At 45.0% G+C, this 20,102-nt stretch overlaps 2 protein-coding genes across 3 annotated transcripts in view; one reads left to right on the plus strand and one right to left on the minus strand.

Moving 5' to 3' along the window:
• The window catches only part of LOC141153147 (uncharacterized), a 114,587-nt gene that overhangs the window by 54,512 nt on the left and 39,973 nt on the right, over positions 1-20,102 (plus strand). The window lies entirely within an intron of this gene.
• LOC141153146 (histo-blood group ABO system transferase-like) overlaps positions 1-20,102 on the minus strand; it is a 29,810-nt gene that overhangs the window by 9,135 nt on the left and 573 nt on the right. The window lies entirely within an intron of this gene.

The following is a 20,102-nucleotide window of genomic DNA, read 5'->3' on the forward strand; positions in this document are numbered from 1 at the left end:
GGAGCACGTGCCTGTTGCCTGCCTGTTACCTGCCGTGCCTGCCAGTCCGCTCACCTGGGAGCACTTGCCTGTTGCCTGCCTGTTACCTGCCGTGTCTGCCAGCCCGCTCACCTGGGAGCACTTGCCTGTTGCCTGCCTGTTACCTGCCGTGTCTGCCAGCCCGCTCACCTGGGAGCACTTGCCTGTGACCTGCCTGGTACCTGCTTGTTACCTGCCGTGCCTTCCCGGAGGCTCCTGCCGTCACTTGCCGTGACCACCTGGAGACTCCTGCCGTCACTTGCCGTGACCACCTGCCAGCCCACCTAGAGACTCCTGCCATCACTTGCCGTGACCACCTAGAGACTCCTGCCGTCACTTGCCGTGACCACCTGCCAGCCCACCTAGAGACTCCTGCCGTCACTTGCCATGTCTACCTGATAGCCTACCTGGAGGCTTCTGCTCGCCAGCCTGCCTGCTGTGCCGACCTGCTATTCCAGTCAGTCCCTGCCATCTGTACCGTGGGAGTCACCTGCTCCCTTACAAGGTCATCCCCAGAGTAGCACCTGGTCCCTCGGCTCGGTCCCTCCCTGGTCACGGAGTCGTTAGCCGCCGTACGACCAGGGTCGGTCCGGGTTGATACTTGGTTACGCCCCTCTGGGTCCCTCCTTGCACCGTAGCACAGAGGTTCCACCCCCCCGGATCCGTAACATCTTATGTACCGTATAAGTCTGCACACAGTCCCCTACATAGTGTATGAGCGCACGCAGCACCCCCTATATACGGTATGAGTCCCCACATAGCTTCCCTTATATACAGGCACAAAGCCCACACAAAAAAAAAAAAAAAAAACCCCGCTCACCTTGCTCTCGTTCTCCCGGTGCTTTGCTCTGTTCCTTGTAGTGTATACTGAGGCTCCGCACAGCAGACGCAATGTAGTGATGTTATCACGTCTGCTGTGCCAATAGGACACACTGAATGACTTTGGGACACTGGGCAGGGGAGGGCACTGTCTTTAGCCCCTCGGCTGTCACGGTCTGCGGACCAGACTGGAACAGCCAGAGGGCCGGTTGTGGCCTCACTTTGCCTAGGTCCGCTGTATAGTGAAGTTCTATAACTTTCTAATAGAAGTTGCTTTGATTTCTATTTTCGCAGCCTTTGCTTGTTGTGAGTGACCAAAGTTCTTGGTCTGAATGTTGAGGCTTAAAAGGAATGTGTCATCAGAAAGCGGCCTGTTGTTTAAATCAGGTTTTTGTGTTACATGTATATTTAAAAACAAAAACAAATTGGGGGCAATATTTTTTTCATATCATGGTCTGTATTAAAAAAATTGGTTATCTTGCAGTTTTCACTCTAGCCACTGGGCTTATTTTATATTTGTATGCCCTGTTCTTTCAGGAAGAGTTTTCAGCAGGTTCCTTATCATCAGAGGTAGGATTACAACATTGTTGCATTGAAAAAATAAAGAAAATGGTGTCACTCACAGACTCTGTATAAAAGTCCAAAATTTATTCACATCAATAAAAAGATTGGCAAGGGAGAGAGCGCCATAAACAATGGACGACGGACGTTTCGCACCTGCCTGCTCTTTAACGGATCCTAGAATAGATTTTACGATAGATTCTTTATTTTTTCAATTGGGTTGACTGGTCTGTATATTTGATGCCCTATCCTCATTATCAGATCAGTGGGGGTCCGACATGCTGTTACACGCTTTGGATGTAACCAATCACAGCTCCGTTCAAAGTGTAGTGGCAGCTTCTGTTTTATTGCTGAACGGCCATTCTTTTGAATAGATGCTTGGCGCAAACGTGCAAAATGCTACATTAGAGATGAGCAAATAGATTCGAATTAATGTTGAATTTTTTAGAAGTCACTGAATCTATTGAATTTTAATAATTTGCAATTAATTTCCCACAAACAGAAGGCTCACATAACATCGGCTAGGCTTCCTCATAATGCGTTGCAGTGGTATAGCCCACTTAATCAGTGAGGATTATCATCACCTATATAGAAGAAGAGTCAGAAAATGCTGCAGCCATTTTGTGGTGACACTGGATAGTGAAAGGACTTTGAAGCTCAGCCATAGAGACAGTGTCACGGGTGTGTCAGGGTTGACAAGACAGTCATACGGTAGAAGGTTTGGCGTTTGGCGTTTGGCCTTACAAACATCTCCATAATCCTTTTATGATTCCTCTCTCTTTAAGACCCAGCGGTGATCCTCACCTTGCTTGGGGATTATACCTTTCCCTTTAGGACCCTGAGGTATCCTCACCTTTCTGCTATTAAGCAGCACTTCTTTGCTGTGTCCTTAAATACACTCAGATTGCTCAGACAGTTGCTGGTGATAGTGTGTTATACCGTTTGAGGCCTGGGATTCTAGTAGTCGACTAGAATTACCTTGGAGTTCCTTTGTGGATTGTTGCCGTGCTTTCTCCGGTGTCATCTTGGAGCTAAGTGTGTTCTCATTTGTTTCCCCTGTGAGTACTTTAGTTTGTAGTGAGGCTAACTCAGTGTGACGCGCCCAGGGGATGGGGACGACTCGGCGCCCGGGCCTTGTTGTTAGTTTTGGGGATGCCGCGGTGGCTGGCTCCCGAGGCCCATACCCTGGGGTCACTCTTAAAAAAAAAAACAAGGAAAAATTGGGGGAAAGGTGTATAGGAGAGGGGAAAGTTCGTGACGCCACCCGTGGTGTCTGGTGAGGATTACCAGCGCTGCTACAGTCCTCTTAGGCCGGTGATCAGGCAGCTTAGTTGGTACGTCTCCCCACAGGTGGAGCGGGGCCTCAGGGCAGCGTAGGAGAAGGGATGCAGGACAGAGGGGACCCAGCCGGGTCAGAAGAAGAATAGGCACACACACGACAGTTCACTTCAGTACCTTTACTGATGGTGTTTCAGGCACGATCCAGGGCACTGTAAGGTGAAGGGTGCATTTCAGGACTCTCCCCAGTGAGCGGGTGTGGGGCCTCCTGTTTCTTGCCTTTTCCCGTTAAGTTTATGACCTGCCTGAAGCTAGGCCTAACTTGGTCTCTGTCTTGCACCGGCTGACCTGGTGGTAGGGCCTTCTGTTGGAGATCACACTCCCTGGTCTCTTGGGCCTCAGTGACTCCTGACCCTGGTATATCAGTCAGCTTTTGGTGTTCCTGGGACATGTAGTTCGCCAGGGGTTCCGGTTGTTTCTGCTGGTCCTAGAGATCCTTGCAGACGCGGACCCGGTGTCCGGTATATGGTCTTGGGGTGAGCTGGCTAAGCTCCTCTGCCCCCTATGTAGCTCGCTTACTCCACTTGCCTTTGGCCGCGCTCGGGGCCCTCACTAGGCTTCACACTGGCAGTAGGCCTCGCTACTCTTCACCGCTCTTATGGCGTCGGCATGCCTTAGGATCTCTGACTGAGCTTCCTGAGTCTGAACTCTCTCTAGAGGGACTGGAACTACCTATGTCCCCTGAGGAAAGTGTTCTCTAGACTGAGCTCCACTGCAGGCTGACCTCTCTCAGGCTCATCTTCTGCAGGAACTGACTGCCTAGCTCCACCTTCCCTGTTTATATCCCTATCCGGGCTCCCTCTGGTGGTCTGAGGTGGAAGGTGGAGGTGTGTGTATGCTACGAGGGCCTCTTGTGGAGGAATCCGTCCATGCACCCCTCTAGGATCTGTGGCACCAATGCGCAGCAGGGGCGCCACAAGTGCTCACCCTTCCCGCTCCCGACCTAGGGCCTAGCCTTAGGGTCAGCTAGGGCCAGGTTTCCTGCTCGGCGATAGGTGCAGAACCTATTTAGGGTCTATAGGGGAGTCAGGGTTTGTTGCTAGATCTGCTTAGGGGTCTCCACTCTCCCTTACCCTAGATGTAGGGCTCCCTCCCCTTTTCCTGTCGTTATACGCTGAGTTCTCCCCATACCTAGCATGACAGACAGGGAGAGAAAGTCATAAACACTGATTTAACATTACAGATAGTGAGTGTGTGGCAGCACAAGCTGTGAAGATTAGTGTGTGAGGTAAAGCGAATAGTGTCACACACTTTTCAAAGCAATTGGAGACTTTAAAACTTCTTTGAAAATTCAACGAAGCTGAAAATCATCTCTGATTTACTACCCTGTTAAACAAGCATATATCTGTATATGCCAAACAAAAAACTGTCAATTTCCATAGCTCTCATAATTACATACATAGTAACATAGTAACATATGTCTTTTTTTATTGAATTTATAAAGATCGCTAAAGCTCCAAATTAACACATTGATTTACTTTTTAATTAGTCACTAGCAGCATACTAAAACTATTTAGCACAATTTTACATGCATGAAAGATTAACTCCTTGGCTGGATGGTCGGTAATCATCATACCATCCATTACAGTATAATCCACCTCTATCCTGCTGGCGAACAAACCATAAACCTTTGCTATTTTTTCTCATTGTATATTGCACTCCAGTTATGTCTGTTAACACAAATAACTTCTTTTTACTGTATGTCATGAGAATCAAAGTGATAATTTTTTATACTTATGGTTCAAAGGCTGAAAACAACTTTTGTATACTTTGTTATGTGTTACGGGTCCGGGTGGTGGAACCTCTGTGCTTCGGTGCAAGGAGGGACCAGAGGGGCTTAACTAAGTGCCTACACGGTTTGACCAAGGTCACACGGCGGCTTAGTCGACTCCGTGAACCAGGGAGGGACCGAGCAGAGGGACCAGGTGCTACTCTGGGACCGACCTTGTGTGAGAGCAGGTGACTCCCACGGGTCAGATGGCAGGAGCTGACCGATACAGCGGATAAGCATGGCAGGAAGGCAGGTGGTCCGGGTAGGCTGGCCGGCGGGCACAACAGGTAACAGGCAGGAGCCTCCAGGTAGACTGACTGGCAGGCAAGACAGGTTACGGGTAAGTACTCCGGATAAGCAGGCTGGCGAAGCCCATAGACAGACTGGCGGGTTGGACCGTAGACAGACTGTCGGGCTGGATTGTAGTCAGGCTGGCGGAGACAGGTAACAGGTAAAGGCTCCGGGTAGGCAGGCTGGCAAAGCCCATAGACAGACTGACGGGCTGGACCGTAGACAGACTGTTGGGCTGGATAGTAGTCAGACTGGTGGACTGGACTGGTAGTCAGACTGGCGGGCAGGACCGACTGGCAGTGGGACCTGAGGGCTGAAGCAACAGTTAGCACACAGAGCAACAACCTTGCACAGGCACCTCCATTTTGGAGGACGTGCCTTATATAGGGGAAGTCCTCCGGCCATTGGCCGGGGACTCCTTAGGACGGTGCGCACGGCCCCTTTAAGAGGGAGGGAGCGCGCGCGCCCTAAGCACAGTGCCCGGAAAGCTGCATGCACCAGCAGCTGCAGCAGGGAGGCCGGAAGACGCTGGACCAGGACCGCGGTGGTGAGGGGAACGGTGTCTCTGCCTGTCAAGGGGCAGAGACGCTGATGCTACATATATATACTGTATTTATTATTATTTTGCGATTTATTTTTTTGTTACATATTTTCTCAATTTTTTTGTTCACTTTTTTTTACTTTTTCACTTTGTCCCACTATGGGACTTTCACTTTTTGCAGGCTGATCGCTTGTATAGCATAGGGATGTAGGAACATTCCTATGCTATGCAAACTGTCAGCCCTGCACTGACTGGCAAACTTGTTAGATCATGCACTGCGCATGATCTATCAACTTTGCTAGCTCTGGTGACCCGGATGTTGTCATGATGACATCGGGTCACCATGGCAACAATTGGGTCCCATGATGACATCATAGGGTGTCCGATCCAAGAGCAGAGGGGCTTTCTTCCCTCTGCTTGCATGATGAATGCTGTGATCACAGCGATCGCAGCATTTAGCGGGTTAAAGTGCCGGGAGCAGTGCGGGCACCACTCCTAGCACTGAGTCCCGGGTGTCAGCTGTCAGAATCAGCTGAAACCCGAAGGCGATTGCCCGCGCACAGCCCTCTGTGAGCAGGCGATTGTCATGACATATATATACTGCATCGGTCAGGAAGTCCTTCCCGACGAAGACGTACAGTACAGACCAAAAGTTTGGACACACCTTCTCATTTAAAGATTTTTCTGTATTTTCATGACTATGAAAATTGTACATTTACACTGAAGGCATCAAAACTATGAATTAACACATGTGGAATTATATACTTAACAAAAAAGTGTGAAACAACTGAAAATATGTCTAATATTCTATGTTCTTCAAAGTAGCCACCTTTTGCTTTGATGACTGCTTTGCACACTCATGGCATTCTCTTGATGAGCTTCAAGAGGTAGTCACCGGAAACGGTTTTCACTTCACAGGTGTGCCCTGTCAGGTTTAATAAATGGGATTTCTTGCCTTGTAAATGGGATTGGGACCATCAGTTGTGTTGTGCAGAAGTCTGGTGGATACACAGCTGATAGTCCTACTGAATAGACTGTTAGAATTTGTATTATGGCAAGAAAAAAGCAGCTAAGTAAAGAAAAACGAGTGGCCATCATTACTTTAAGAAAAGAAGGTCAGTCAGTCAGAAAAATTGGGAAAACTTTGAAAGTGTCCCCAAGTGAAGTTGCAAAAACCATCAAGCACTACAAAGAAACTGGCTCACATGAGGACCGCCCTAGGAAAGGAAGACCAAGAGTCACCTCTGCTTCTGAGGATAAGTTTATCCGAGTCACCAGCCTCAGAAATCGCAGGTTAACAGCAGCTCAGATTAGGGACCAGGTCAATGCCACTCAGAGTTCTAGCAGCAGACACATCTCTTCAACAACTGTTAAGAGGAGACTTTGTGCAGCAGGCCTTCATGGTAAAATAGCTGCTAGGAAACCACTGCTAAGGACAGGCAACAAGCAGAAGAGACAAGGAATGAGCATTAGACCAGTGGAAATCTGTGCTTTGGTCCGATGAGTCCAAATTTCAGATCTTGGGTTCCAACCACCATGTCTTTGTGCGATGCAGAAAAGGTGAACGGATGAACTCTACATGCCTGGTTCCCACCGTGAAGCATGGAGGAGGAGGTGTGATGGTGTGGGGGTGCTTTGCTGGTGACACTGTTGGGGATTTATTCAAAATTGAAGGCATACTGAACCAGCATGGCTACCACAGCATCTTGCAGCGGCATGCTATTCCATCCGGTTTGCGTTTATTTGGACCATTATTTTTTTTGGAACAGGACAATGACCCCAAACACACCTCCAGGCTGTCTAAGGGCTATTTGACCAAGGAGAAGAGTGATGGGGTGCTATGCCAGATGACCTGGCCTCCACAGTCACCAGACCGGAACCCAATCGAGATGGTTTGGGGTGAGCTGGACCGCAGAGTGAAGGCAAAAGGGCCACAAGTGCTAAGCATCTCTGGGAACTCCTTCAAGATTGTTAGAAGACCATTTCTGGTGACTACCTCTTGAAGCTCATCAAGAGAATGCCAAGAGTGTGCAAAGCAGTCATCAAAGCAAAAGGTGGCTACTTTGAAGAACCTAGAATATAAGACATATTTTCAGTTGTTTCACACTTTTTTGCTAAGTATATAATTCCACATGTGTTAATTCATAGTTTTCATGCCTTCAGTGTGAATGTACAATTTTCATAGTCAGGAAAATACAGAAAAATCTTTAAATGAGAAGGTGTGTCCAAACTTTTGGTCTGTACTGTATATATACTACAAATGTTGGGAAAGGGGTTAACTCACCCTGGTAAATATCTTGGCAAACATGTTTATCTTTTTGCTTTACTAATATAACATATATGTCCTTTTTCTATATTGTAGTTGATCGGTTCACTTGGCTGCATATAGAGGTAGACACAGGAACACTGTCTCTTTAAATCTTTCGCTGGGTTTATTAAGAGTGCTGCATAAACCATGGTAATGTTAGCAAAAAAACCCACGGCTTTCCCGGCCTAACAGGAAAAACAAAACATAACGTATGGCACAGTCCTTGTGGCTAGGGGTAACCACCCACTTCAGGAGCAAGCAACACAAGGTTTAGCTTTCCTTCACATGACAAAACAGCTCAGAGCTTTCACCTCCAGGCCCACCCCAAACCAAATGCTCTAAAAGGCTGGGATTTTATTTTCTGACCTCCTCTCTCTCTACATGTGTTTAATCACCCTAGCACTAAACATGGCTGATTAACCCCTGTCATCACTTCATGTGTTGAAATATTTTTCCTACGTTTATATTACTGGAGCTAACAATCTCAGTGCCACACATCTTCCCTGCAGTACTTTGCCAGTGACTTTGTCACAGTACTTACACATTGATTTATTTATATGAATTAAATTTTTAGGGGCTTCATCGCAAAAGGGCTGAATACATATGCACATGCCAATTTTTAGTTATTTGATCCCATAAATTTAATTTATGCCTATATTTTTCTCAATGGCCGGAGGACTTCTCATATATATAAGGCACCTCCTCCAAAATGGAGGTGCCCGTGCAAGGTTGTTGCTCTATGTGCTAAACTTTGCTTCAGCCCTCAGGTCCCGCTGCTAGTCTGACTACCAGTCCAGTCCGACAGTCTGCTTACAGTCCAGTCCGCCAGTCTGTCTATGGGCTTGGCCCGTCTGCTTATCCGGAGCCTTTACCTGCTACCTGCCTCCGCCAGCCGGAACTCTCTCCAGCCCGACAGTCTGCCTACGGTGCAACCCGCTAGTTTGTCTATATGCTTGGCCAGTCTGCCTACCCGGAGAACTTACCAGTAACCTGTTGTGCCTGCCAGCCAGCCTACCTGGAGGCTCCTGCCTGTTACCTGCCAGCCTGCCTATCTGGAGGCTTCTGCGTGTTACCTGCCGTGCCTGCCAGTCAGCCTACCTGGAGGCTCCAGCCTGTTACCTGCCAGCCTGCCTACCTGGAGGCTCCTGCCTTTTACATGCCAGCCTGCCTACCTGGAGGCTCATGCCTGTTATCTGCTGTGCTTGCCAGCCAGCCTACCTGGAGGCTCCTGACAGTTATCCGTGCTATCCGCCAGTCTGTCTACCCGGACCACCCGTCTGCCTGCCTGCCATGCTCATCTGCTGTACCGGTCAGTCCCTGCCATCTGACCCGTGGGAGTCACCTGCTCTCATACAAGGTCTGGCCCATAGTGGCACTTGGTCCCTCTGCTCGGTCCCTCCCTGGTTCACGGAGTCGATTGAGCCGCCGTACGACCTTGGTCAGTCCGAGTAGACACTTAGTCACGCCCCTCTGGTCCCTCCTTGCACCGCAGCACAGAGGTTCCACCACCCGAATCCGTAACAATATATTTATATTGTACCCATAAAGAAATATTTTTCTGAAAAAAACAAGCAAAAAAATTACACATATTTAGTATCGCTGCGTCCGGAACGACCTGACCTCTAAAACGGTCCCGCTAGTTAACCCCTTCAGTGAACACAGTAAAAAAATGAATAAAAAACAAGGTAAACAACGATGCTTTACCATGATACCGCCGAACAAAAAGTGGAATAAAGGCGCGATCAAAAAGATGAATGTAAATAAAAATAGAATAGCTGAAAACGTCATCTTGTATGGCAAAAAACAAGCTGGCATACAGCTCCATCAGCGGAAAAATAAAAAAGTTATAGCTCTCACAATAAAGCGATGCAAAAATAATTATTTTTTTCTATAAAATAGTTTTTATAGTGTAAAAGCGCCAAAACATAAAAAAATAAATAAATGTGGTATCGCTGTAATCATACTGACCCGAAGAATAAAGCTACATTATGAATTTTACCACACGCGGAGCGGCATAAAAAACCCCCCAAAAAACACAATTCCTGAATTGTTGGCTTTTGTTCATTCTGCTTTGCAAACATCGGCATAGAAAGCGATCAAAAAATGTCACGTGCCCGAAAATGGTACCAATATAAACGTCAACTTGTCCTGCAAAAAACAAGCCCTCACATGACTATCAGCCGAAATATGGAAAAATTGTAGCTCTCAAAATATTGCAATGCGAAAACTAGTTTTTGCATTAAAAAGCATTTTTTAGTGTGTGACAGCTGCCAAACTCGCTATAAATCTGGTATCGCTGTAATCGCACCGACCCGAAGAATAAAGTAGTCTAATCATTTATACCGCACGAGGAACTACGTAAAAAATAAATAAAAACAATTCTTCACCTGCTGTTGATTTGTTCATTCTGCCTCCCAAAGATTGCAGTACAGCTCGGCTCACATTTATCCTGCGCTCTGCACTGAGCGCTTGCACCGGGGTTTCCATGTAAATCTCTAAAATACGAGATTCAGACGGAACCTCCGGCGGAAGAATCCATATAATGAGGCAGATGGAGGCACTGTGGACACCGTAGGACCTGTGATCCGGCGGTGTCCGTCTTTTTAGTAGCCGTGCATAAAAGTGCCGTTGACCACAGTTTTGTGCACTTCTGAAAAGGACACTGCTGAACAGAGGCCAGACGGAGTCCAGAGTAACTCTGCTGTCTCATTATAGTGAATGGATCCCTTGGGGGTTTCATCTGAATCACGTCATTTGAAGATTTAAATGGAAACCCCGATATACAGTATATGCTCAGCGTAGAGCGCAGGATAAATGTGATCCAAAATGTTATGTAAAATGTTCCTAACAAAAGCTTCAAATCAATCCACAAAAAAAGCAAGTCCCCACTCAGGTCCGTCATCCGTTAAAGGAAATATAGGGGGCTTCCACGTTACTGGTAGCACAAAAGCTCTGGAAAAGCAAAATGGCTCCTTGCCCCCCAAAAGAATATTAATTCTCCCAAATCCAAATGCTCCCCTTCCTTCTGAGCCCCACAGTGTGCCTAAACCACATTTTGGGTCCACATGTTTGCCAGGGGTTTAATTTCCAAAATGGGGTCAGCTTAGCGGAGATTCTGCTCTTCTAGCACTTAGGGGCTCTGTACATGGAATACGCAAACTATTCTAGGAAAAACTGCGCTCCAGGAGGCAAATAACGCTCCGTACCACCCGAGTCTCGCCGTATGGCAAAGCAGTACTGTACAGACACATATTGGGTATTGCCACATTCAACAGAAATTGTGTGACAAATTTTGGTGCCATTTTTACCCATTTTCCCATGTGAAAATGTAAAATCTGGGGCTAAAACAAAATTTTTGTGGTAAAAATGTAATTATTTTTCTTCACTGCCCAATGGTATAAATTTCTGTGAGGCACATGTGGTGTCAATATGATCACTGCACCCCTAGATGAATTCATTGAGAGGTGTAGTTTGTAAAATGATGGCACCTGCAAACCATTCCAAAACTAAACTCCAATATGGCGCTTCTTCCCTTCTGAGCTTTGCACTGTGCCTCAATAGTAGTTTTCGACTACATATAGGGTATCGGCACACTCGGGAGAAATTGCAGAAAAAAATTGTACAGTGCATTTTCTCCTGTTAATCTTATGAAACTAAACAATTTGGGACAAAAAGAAAATTTTTGTGGAAAAAAATAGATTTTTTTTTTATTTCACGGCTCTACGTTAAAAACTTCTGTGAAGCACGTGGGGGTTCAAGGTGCTCACCACACATCTAGATCCATTCCTTAAGGGGTTCAGTTTCCAAAATGGGGTCACTTGTGGGGGGTTTCCACTGTTTAGGCACATCCAAAAGTGACATGGCGTCCACTCTCGATTCCAGCCATTTTTGCTTCTACATTTTCGACAAATTTCTGATATTTTCACAAATAAACGCAAGTAATATCAAACAAATGTTACCACTATCATGAAGTACAATATGTCATGAGAAAACAGTGGGTTCCGTTGAAGTGTTCCAGAGTTATTACCTCATAAAGTGACACTGGTCAGATTTAAAAAATGAGGCCTGGTCATTAACCTATAAAGTGGCTCAGTCCTTAAGGGGTTAAGCCTCTTACATAGCCAAATCAGATCTCATTCTTTGCACTGATGAGGGACAGTACCCTGAAACACCATGTCTGCGAATTGAGATTCTGGTTTGGCTTTTATCCCAAGTCATATGGTAAGGCTCATTAAAGGGTTGATATTGACTTTTAGGATATCTACTTCCAATAGGTGCCATTAGAGTTCTAGTCATCTTCTTCTCTGTAACGGCAATTTGCAGAAATGTGGAACATCATAACACGTGTAGCACAAGCTGTTAGGATTCTCCGGTGATGGCGGCGAAACCAGGCGGTCATAGGACTGCATTTATGTGATAGGCATGCTTCCAGCCACATTCCTACTAAATACAGTTGTGCTCAAAAGTTTACATACCCCGGCAGAATTTTTCCATTTTTGGCCTTGTTTCAGAGAATATGAATGATAACAAAAACCCTTTTTCTCCACTCATGGTTATTGGTTGGGTGAAGCCATTTATTATCAAACTACTGTGTTTTCTCTTTTTAAATCTTAATGACAACCAAAAACATCCAAATGACCCCGATCAAAAGTTCACATATCCCAGTTCTTAATACCGTGTATTGCCCCCTCTAACAACAATGACAGCTTGAAGTCTTTTGTGGTAGTTGTGGATGAGGATCTTTAGTTTCTCAGATGGTAAAGCTGCCCATTCTTCTTGGCAAAAAGTCTCCAGCTCCTGTAAATTCCTGGACTGTCTAGCATGAACTGCGCGCTTGAGATCGCCCCAGAGTGGTTCAATGATATTGAGGTCAGGAGACTGAGATGGCCACTCCAGAACCTTCACTTTGTTCTGCTGTAGCCAATGAGAGGTCGACTTGGCCTTGTGTTTTGGATCGTTGTAATGTTGGAACGTTCAAGTACGTCCCATGCGCAGTGTGAGGAGCTGCCCACTTACTAAAGACTATGATACTTTTCCAGCAACAGACCACCATTTTTGTCAATATTATTATTGTGTTTTATTAGTGATTTACTTGTTATGTTTTATATAGTTCTGCTAACTTGTCAGTATGTGCACTAGATTCACTTGTAAAATGTCCAGCATTCCACTAATCTGTATCTCAGGATATCTGTATCTCAGGAGTATCTAACCATTGTTCCAACAGCCAATAATCTCCTTATGTGTGTGTAGATTGTAGACACAGTGGAGCCGTCACCACAGGGGGTCTTACATGCAGTCTCAGATGAAGGCTTCTAGAATATTCTTCATTGTTTTTAGCTAACAGTAAATGCTTCAGGGGGAGGGTGATCACTTCTGACCTGGGAAGGGACTGATCCCAGTGAAAGAAAGGAGAGTCATGTTTTAGGAAAAGTTGTGTGGAAGGATTGAAGGAAGAGGATGGAGACCGTGGACTTGGAAGGATGGATAAACATGTTACCATTATGGATTATGTCGTTTGGATTTAAACTTTCTTAAAAGGACTGTTGCTACTGGATACCTGTGCTTTCATCGTTTTATCTGCCGTCTAAAGGATCATGGACTGTGGCTACAGATTATACTGGCTGGAGATACGAAATCTGAGGGCCAACCAAAAGTTGGGAGACAGTGAGTATAGCCTTATACAAAGCCAGTGGAACTACTGAACCCAGATTGGGAACTTGAGGACTGAGAGAACTGTATTTTGGCCATTTACCTGGAATTGCTTTATTACCATGTCTGTGATCACTAAAATATTGTTGCATCGTTAACCTGCCTAGGTGATTACTTACAACCCACAACCTCAGATCTTTACAAGTGGTTGCAAGCAGGTGGGATCACCTATCTCTGGACAGCATACCAGGGTAAGTTACTGAGAGGTGACTTGGCAGAAGAGATAGCAGACTTCATCTACAAGAGGCTCAAGAAGGAGGAGCTGAGAGCCCTTTGCTCAGAGAGAGCTAGAGTGGTTGCTGGAGGACAATCGGGCGACCCTAATGCAACGCTTGGACGATTGGGACCAGGAACAACCACATGAGGAGGTCAGTTCAAACGCCCAGGGCTGTCATCCAGATGGTGGAGGATCGACCGACTGAGTTGAGGCGGATGCTGGACGCGCTAGGAGATTGGGCTACGGAGATAGAGTGGGCTGCAGTGTTAAGTAAATATCTGGGTGTGCATGTAGTAGTACCCCAACCCGCCCCATTGTAGAGGACAGTGGATAACAGGAGAGAGGGGCCCGCATCTTTAAGGTACCGGGATATACCACAGTTCAATGAGGACACCTCGGATATTAATGAACATCTCCAGTTATTTGAGAACCTCTGTCTGCTACATGAGGTGTCAGTCAGTGACTGGCCCAGATTTTTGAGCCTTGGCCTGACCGGAAAAGCAAGAGAAGCTTTTAATAACTTGTCTTCTGGTTATCAGAGATGTTACTCTACCATTCGCTGCACATTACTAGAGAGGTATGCCGTCACGCGAGAAACCTACAAGAGGACGTTTCGGGAGACTGACAAGCCCGCTGCACACACACATCGGGAGTTTGCCAATACACTATGTTAGGCATGCACTCGGTAGATAGAAGGACTGAGGGCTCAGGAAGCAGAACATGTAATGGATATAATCGTGCTGGAACAATTTACCTCAAAGCTCCCAGGTAATTTAAAAGAATAGGCGGCAGATAGAAAACCACTCAGCCTGGATGAGGCTGCAAGATTGGCTGATGATTAGTCTGCTAATCGACCAGGACAACGTGGAAGTGCAGCCCCAGTGAGTTGGGAACAGGAGCTTACAGGGAGGCCATTGAAACCCATGGACTGGCCAGAGGAGGAACGGCAGGGAGTTCGGACTTCACAAAGAGGGGGAAGTTGCCCAAGCCCCCAAGCACGGCCCGTGTTGGGCGCGAGGAAGGCTTAACTGCCATAACTGTAGACTCATGGGACACTTTGCCAGGGAATGCCGGGAACGTTCTAGTCCACATCATCCGCATCCCCAACCTGTGAACACTGTGCTGCAATGGGGCTGGAATGCTGAGGGAAAGAGGATCCCACTACCCCGACCGGAAGAAGAAGAGGCATATGTTGTACAAGGAGAAGTGTCCCGGACTAGATGGGACACCTCAGAGTCTATTAACCAGCATCTGCAGCCGGTCTGGGTCGAGGGCGTGGAGGCTGTGGGGCTCGTGACTCCGGAGCCTCAGTCACATTGATAAAAGACCATTTAGTACCGGACCAATATATTGTCCCCGGCAGCCGTATGTTAGTCAATATAGCCGGAGGAGAAACTTTGAACATTCGGAGGGCCTGACTACATTTAGACTGTGGTCACAGTCATGGAATGGTGGATGTAGGAGTAGTGCGGCACCTACCAGTAGATGTGTTGCTGGGAAACAATCTAGGTGCAGGATTGGTGTGCCACTGGGCCAATGTTGTAACCAGAAGCCAAGGACCGATTACACTGCATCAGCCGATAGGGAAAGGAGCAATATCAGCATGTCAGCGGTGAGTGATACACAAAATGCAATGACTGTCACAATGAAGGAATGTAATCTGGGGGAGGTAAATTACATCAGGGAGGAGGCCCAGGGACTTTGGGACACTGGATCTACCCTCACCGTGGTCAGCCCAGATACTGTCCCGCCAGAGCTCCCTTTACCAGGCCGCCAAGTGACCATCCCCTTAACTGGGTGTCAGCACTCTGGGGTTGGTCACAATGGATACCAGTTTGGTTCTCATTGGGCACGTGGGGAGTTTCCCAGGACAAACCGGGGATCAAGGGGGAGATATGGTACTCCCCGCGGAAGGGACAGACCCCTGATCCAGCAAACTAAATACAGAGTCCTCATCTCAGGGCTTCCCCCATTGGGAAGTTGGCAGGATCTGAAAGACCATATGAGAGAAGCTGGAGATGTCTATTACACCACTGACGTATACCAGGGTGGAATGGGGACTGTGGAGTATATTCGCAAGGACGACATGGAATATGCTTTGAGGAAACTGGATGATACAAAGTTTTGTTCTCATAAAGGCGAGACCTCTTACATTCGTATCCGTGCTGAAAAAGTGGGGGAGGTATGTGAGGAGCTGCCCACTTACTAAAGACTATGATACTTTTCCAGCAACGGACCACCATTTTTGTCAATATTATTATTGTGTTTTATTAGTGATTTACTTATTATGTTTTATATAGTTCTGCTAACTTGTCAGTATGTGCACTAGATTCACTTGTAAAATGTCCAGCATTCCACTAATCTGTATCTCAGGATATCTGTATCTCAGGAGTATCTAACCATTGTTCCAACAGCCAATAATCTCCTTATGTGTGTGTAGATTGTAGACACAGTGGAGCCGTCACCACAGGGGGTCTTACATGCAGTCTCAGATGAAGGCTTCTAGAATATTCTTCATTGTTTTTAGCTAACAGTAAATGCTTAAGGGGGAGGGTGATCACTTCTGACCTGGGAGAGGACTGATCCCAGTGAAAGAAAGGAGAGTCATGTTTTAGGAAAAGTGTGGAAGGATTGAAGGAAGAGGATGGAGACCGTGGACTTGGAAGGATGGATAAACATGTTACCATTATGGATTATGTCGTTTGGATTTAAACTTTCTTAAAAGGACTGTTGCTACTGGATACCTGGGCTTTCATCGTTTTATCTGCCGTCTAGAGGATCATGGACTGTGGCTACAGATTATACTGGCTGGAGATACGAAATCTGAGGGCCAACCAAAAGTTGGGAGACAGTGAGTATAGCCTTATACAAAGCCAGTGGAACTACTGAACCCAGATTGGGAACTTGAGGACTGAGAGAACTGTATTTGGCCATTTACCTGGAATTGCTTTATTACCATGGCTGTGATCACTAAAATATTGTTGCATCGTTAACCTGCCTAGGTGATTACTTACAACCCACAACCTCATATCTTTACACGCAGCTACCGAGCTCATGAGTGCAAATTTGCCTCCAGTATTTGCTGAGAACATGCTGCATACATCTTTCCTTCAACTTTTACCAAGTTTCCTGTGCCTTTGTAGCTCACACATCCCCAAATATCAGCAATACACCTCCATGCTTTACTGTAGGAATGGTGTTCCTGTCATCATAGGTCTTGTTGACCTCTCTCCAAATGTAACATTTATGGTTGTGGCCAAAAAGTTAAATTTTGGTCTCATCACGACAAATTATCTTGTACCAGAAGTTTTTAGGCTTGTCTCTGTGCTGTTTGGCGTATTGTAGGCGAGATACTTTGTGGCATTTGCGCAGTAATGGCTTTCTTCTGGCGACTCGACCATGCAGCCCATTTTTCTTCAAGTGCCTCCTTATTGTGCATCTTGAAACAGCCACACCGCTAGTTTTCAGAGTCCTGAATTTCAGCTGATGTTATTTGTGGGTTTTTCTTTGCATCCCGAACAATTTTCCTGGCAGTTGTGGCCGAAATTTTTGTTGGTCTACCTGACCGTGGTTTGGTTTTTACAGAGCCCCTGATTTTCCATTTGTTAATCACAGTTTGAACGCTGCTGACTGGCATTATCAATTCCTTGGATATTGTTTTGTATCCCTTTCCTGTGTTACACAGTTCAACTACCTTTTCCCATAGATCCGTTGACAATTCTTTTGCTTTCCCCATGACTCACAATCCAGAAATGTCAGTGGCTGGATGAAAGATGCAAGAGTCTGTCTGGATCCCAGAAACTCACACAGCTTTTATGCACACACACTGATTACAAGCAAACAGGTCACAGGTGAGGATGTTACCTTTAGTAGCCATTCAAACCCATTTGTGTCAAATTCTGTGCATGTTATCAAGCCAAAATCACCAGGGTGTATGAACTTTTGATCAGGGTCATTTGGATGCTTTTGGTTGTCATTAAGATTTAAAAAGAGAAAACACAGTAGTTTGACAATAAATGGCTTCAACCCAACCAATAACCATGAGTGGAGAAAATTTTTTTTTGTTATCATTCATATTCTCTGAAACAAGGCCAAGAAAGGAAACATTCTGCTGGGGTATGTAAACTTTTGAGCACAACTGTATACAAGCAAATTGAGCAAGGCTGTGCATGTCTAGCTGGAATGTGGCCAAGATACATGGATGAACAAATTGCAGTGTGCTGAGTTATCAGAAAAAGCAATGAATTTTACTAATCCCACCTAGAAGTAGAATACTATATAACCCCATGTCTGTGAATTAATAAAGTATGCCATTTTGCATGGTTCAGTCTGAGTGAAGTTTTTCAACCAGATTAGCAGATTTGGTTAATTAGCTTCTCTGCATGCACTCGGACATCTTTAATTTGGAGGAGAGCAGTTACCTGGTGTATCTTAAATTGGTGGAACCTCCACACTTGTGATCCTGCCAGCGCATGTTGCTAATATTCACAAGTCTATAGCTGACGACTTTTGTGACAAACCTGGAAAACCTCTTTAATACATAGAGTCCCATATATAAGATGCAAGGAGTACAAGGAGAAATGTGCCACAATATTAGCTTAGTAATAAATCATTCCATATGGATCATATTTGACATCAAAACCAAGGCACAAAAGACTCACAGGCAAGGTAGATAATTACCAGAGCTGCCTGTGAGTCTTTTGTGCCCTGGTTTTGATGTCAAATATGATCCATATGGAATGATTTATTACTAAGTCAATATTTTGGCACATATCTCCTTGTGCTCCTTGCATCTTTTGTATTGGTCTCTATGTATTTAAGCATTTGGCATCTATAGTTGTTTGTAAGTTTCCTTGTAGATTATACTGTTTTTTTTATAACTAAATTTTTATTAATTATTTTTCCATAAATAAAATGACAGAATGATATAAAATTCAAAATCTAATAATATTGCACAGTTTGACTTAATAATCAATAATGATGAGTAAACGAAACACTGAAGAGTTCACTCCTTACAATTACAATTAAACATGGACAATAACTGAACAGGACAGGGCTGGACAATGACACAGAAGGAAGGAAGGGGGTAGGGGAGAAGAGCAATTCTAGTTCTATACCTACTACATAACGTACTTTTCGTAACCATGTTCATTAACAGTCTCTTTGTTCCAATATTTGTCCCAGGGGGCCCAGATCGCCTCAAAGCGGCTGTGAGATATTCCATGCTTCACACATCCTATATACGCATGTGTAACTCGGTATTTGATGGAGGTACAGTCAATCTTCACTTACACATTATCAGATATTTAGCAGCAGTAGTCACATGAAGTAAAAGTATTTGAGTTTTACGACTGATTTGAAAAGGTGGGATGTTAAGTAAATAAAATTTAGAATCAAGGGGTACCTGAAGACCAAACACCTTAATAAGATGTTTAAAAGATTTCCAAAAGCCTAGAATACCTGTGTGAGACCAGAATAAGTGCAACAAATCCCCCTCATAGTAGCCACTTCTCCAGCAGCAGTTGGAAATATTAGGATTAAGTTTATGTAATAGGGAAGGAGTGTGACACCAATACATAAGTAGCTTTTATTTATTTTCCCTATAGGTAGAAGTCTTAGCTGTACTCCTCCATATTCCTTGCTAAGTACCAGGAGAGAGGGATTCCCCCTGAAAGCTTTCCCATTCTCTCATGTATGAGTGTTTTGGGTGATCCTCTATATATGAGTTAAGTAATATCCGATAAATATCTGATATTAATTCTTTAGTTGAAACACCAGCTCTACATAACTTTTCAAAGTGGGTAGGTTGAGAGACTGAAGGAAGAAAAATGAGAGTACATAGAGTGCCTGATTTGCATGCAGTGATAATAAGAGTTTACGGGTATGTTGAAGCGAGATTATAATGTATCAAAAGGTAGTAAAACCGTAGAATGCATATCAACTATGTCTGCAAAACAGAAAAGTTGTTTATTAAACCCCGGTCTTATGAAACTACCATTCAAACTATCAGGTATTGCAGGATTAATTAGGAATGAGGTCATTGGGGAATGCTCAGACATTAATGGGAATTTCCTAGAACATGTATCCCAAATCATTTAGTAAAAATCCCAACATGTGAGAGTTTATACTGTTTTTTAATAACTTGCATGTATCTATACTGCAGTTCCATAACTCAAGTACTATTGAGGAAGCTCTTAACTATATCAACATCCATAGATAAAGAAAATAATCAATACAGCTATTGATAATCCATTTTTTATGGACGATGTTATATTTCTTGTCTTATACCAGCTTTATAAAATCATGTTTTGTTTCAGTTAAAAGAGACCGAGGCTGAGACTACAGATATTGTTAGAATGTCCTGTAAGATCATAGTCTATAGATAATATATTCTCACAGAAATCAGGTGCCTCCAAGTCTTTTTCCAACAGAATTATCCTTAGAAATGTATAATTGCTTATATATTGCATATGAGTTGGTCCGGGCAGGCGCAGAACCTCCACAGCTGTCACCCAGAATTTTTATTTAA

This window comes from Phyllobates terribilis, unplaced genomic scaffold, assembly GCF_046119375.1.
Source record: "Phyllobates terribilis strain yellow unplaced genomic scaffold, ASM4611937v1 Scaffold_7__3_contigs__length_470593459, whole genome shotgun sequence".
NCBI lineage: Eukaryota > Metazoa > Chordata > Amphibia > Anura > Dendrobatidae > Phyllobates > Phyllobates terribilis.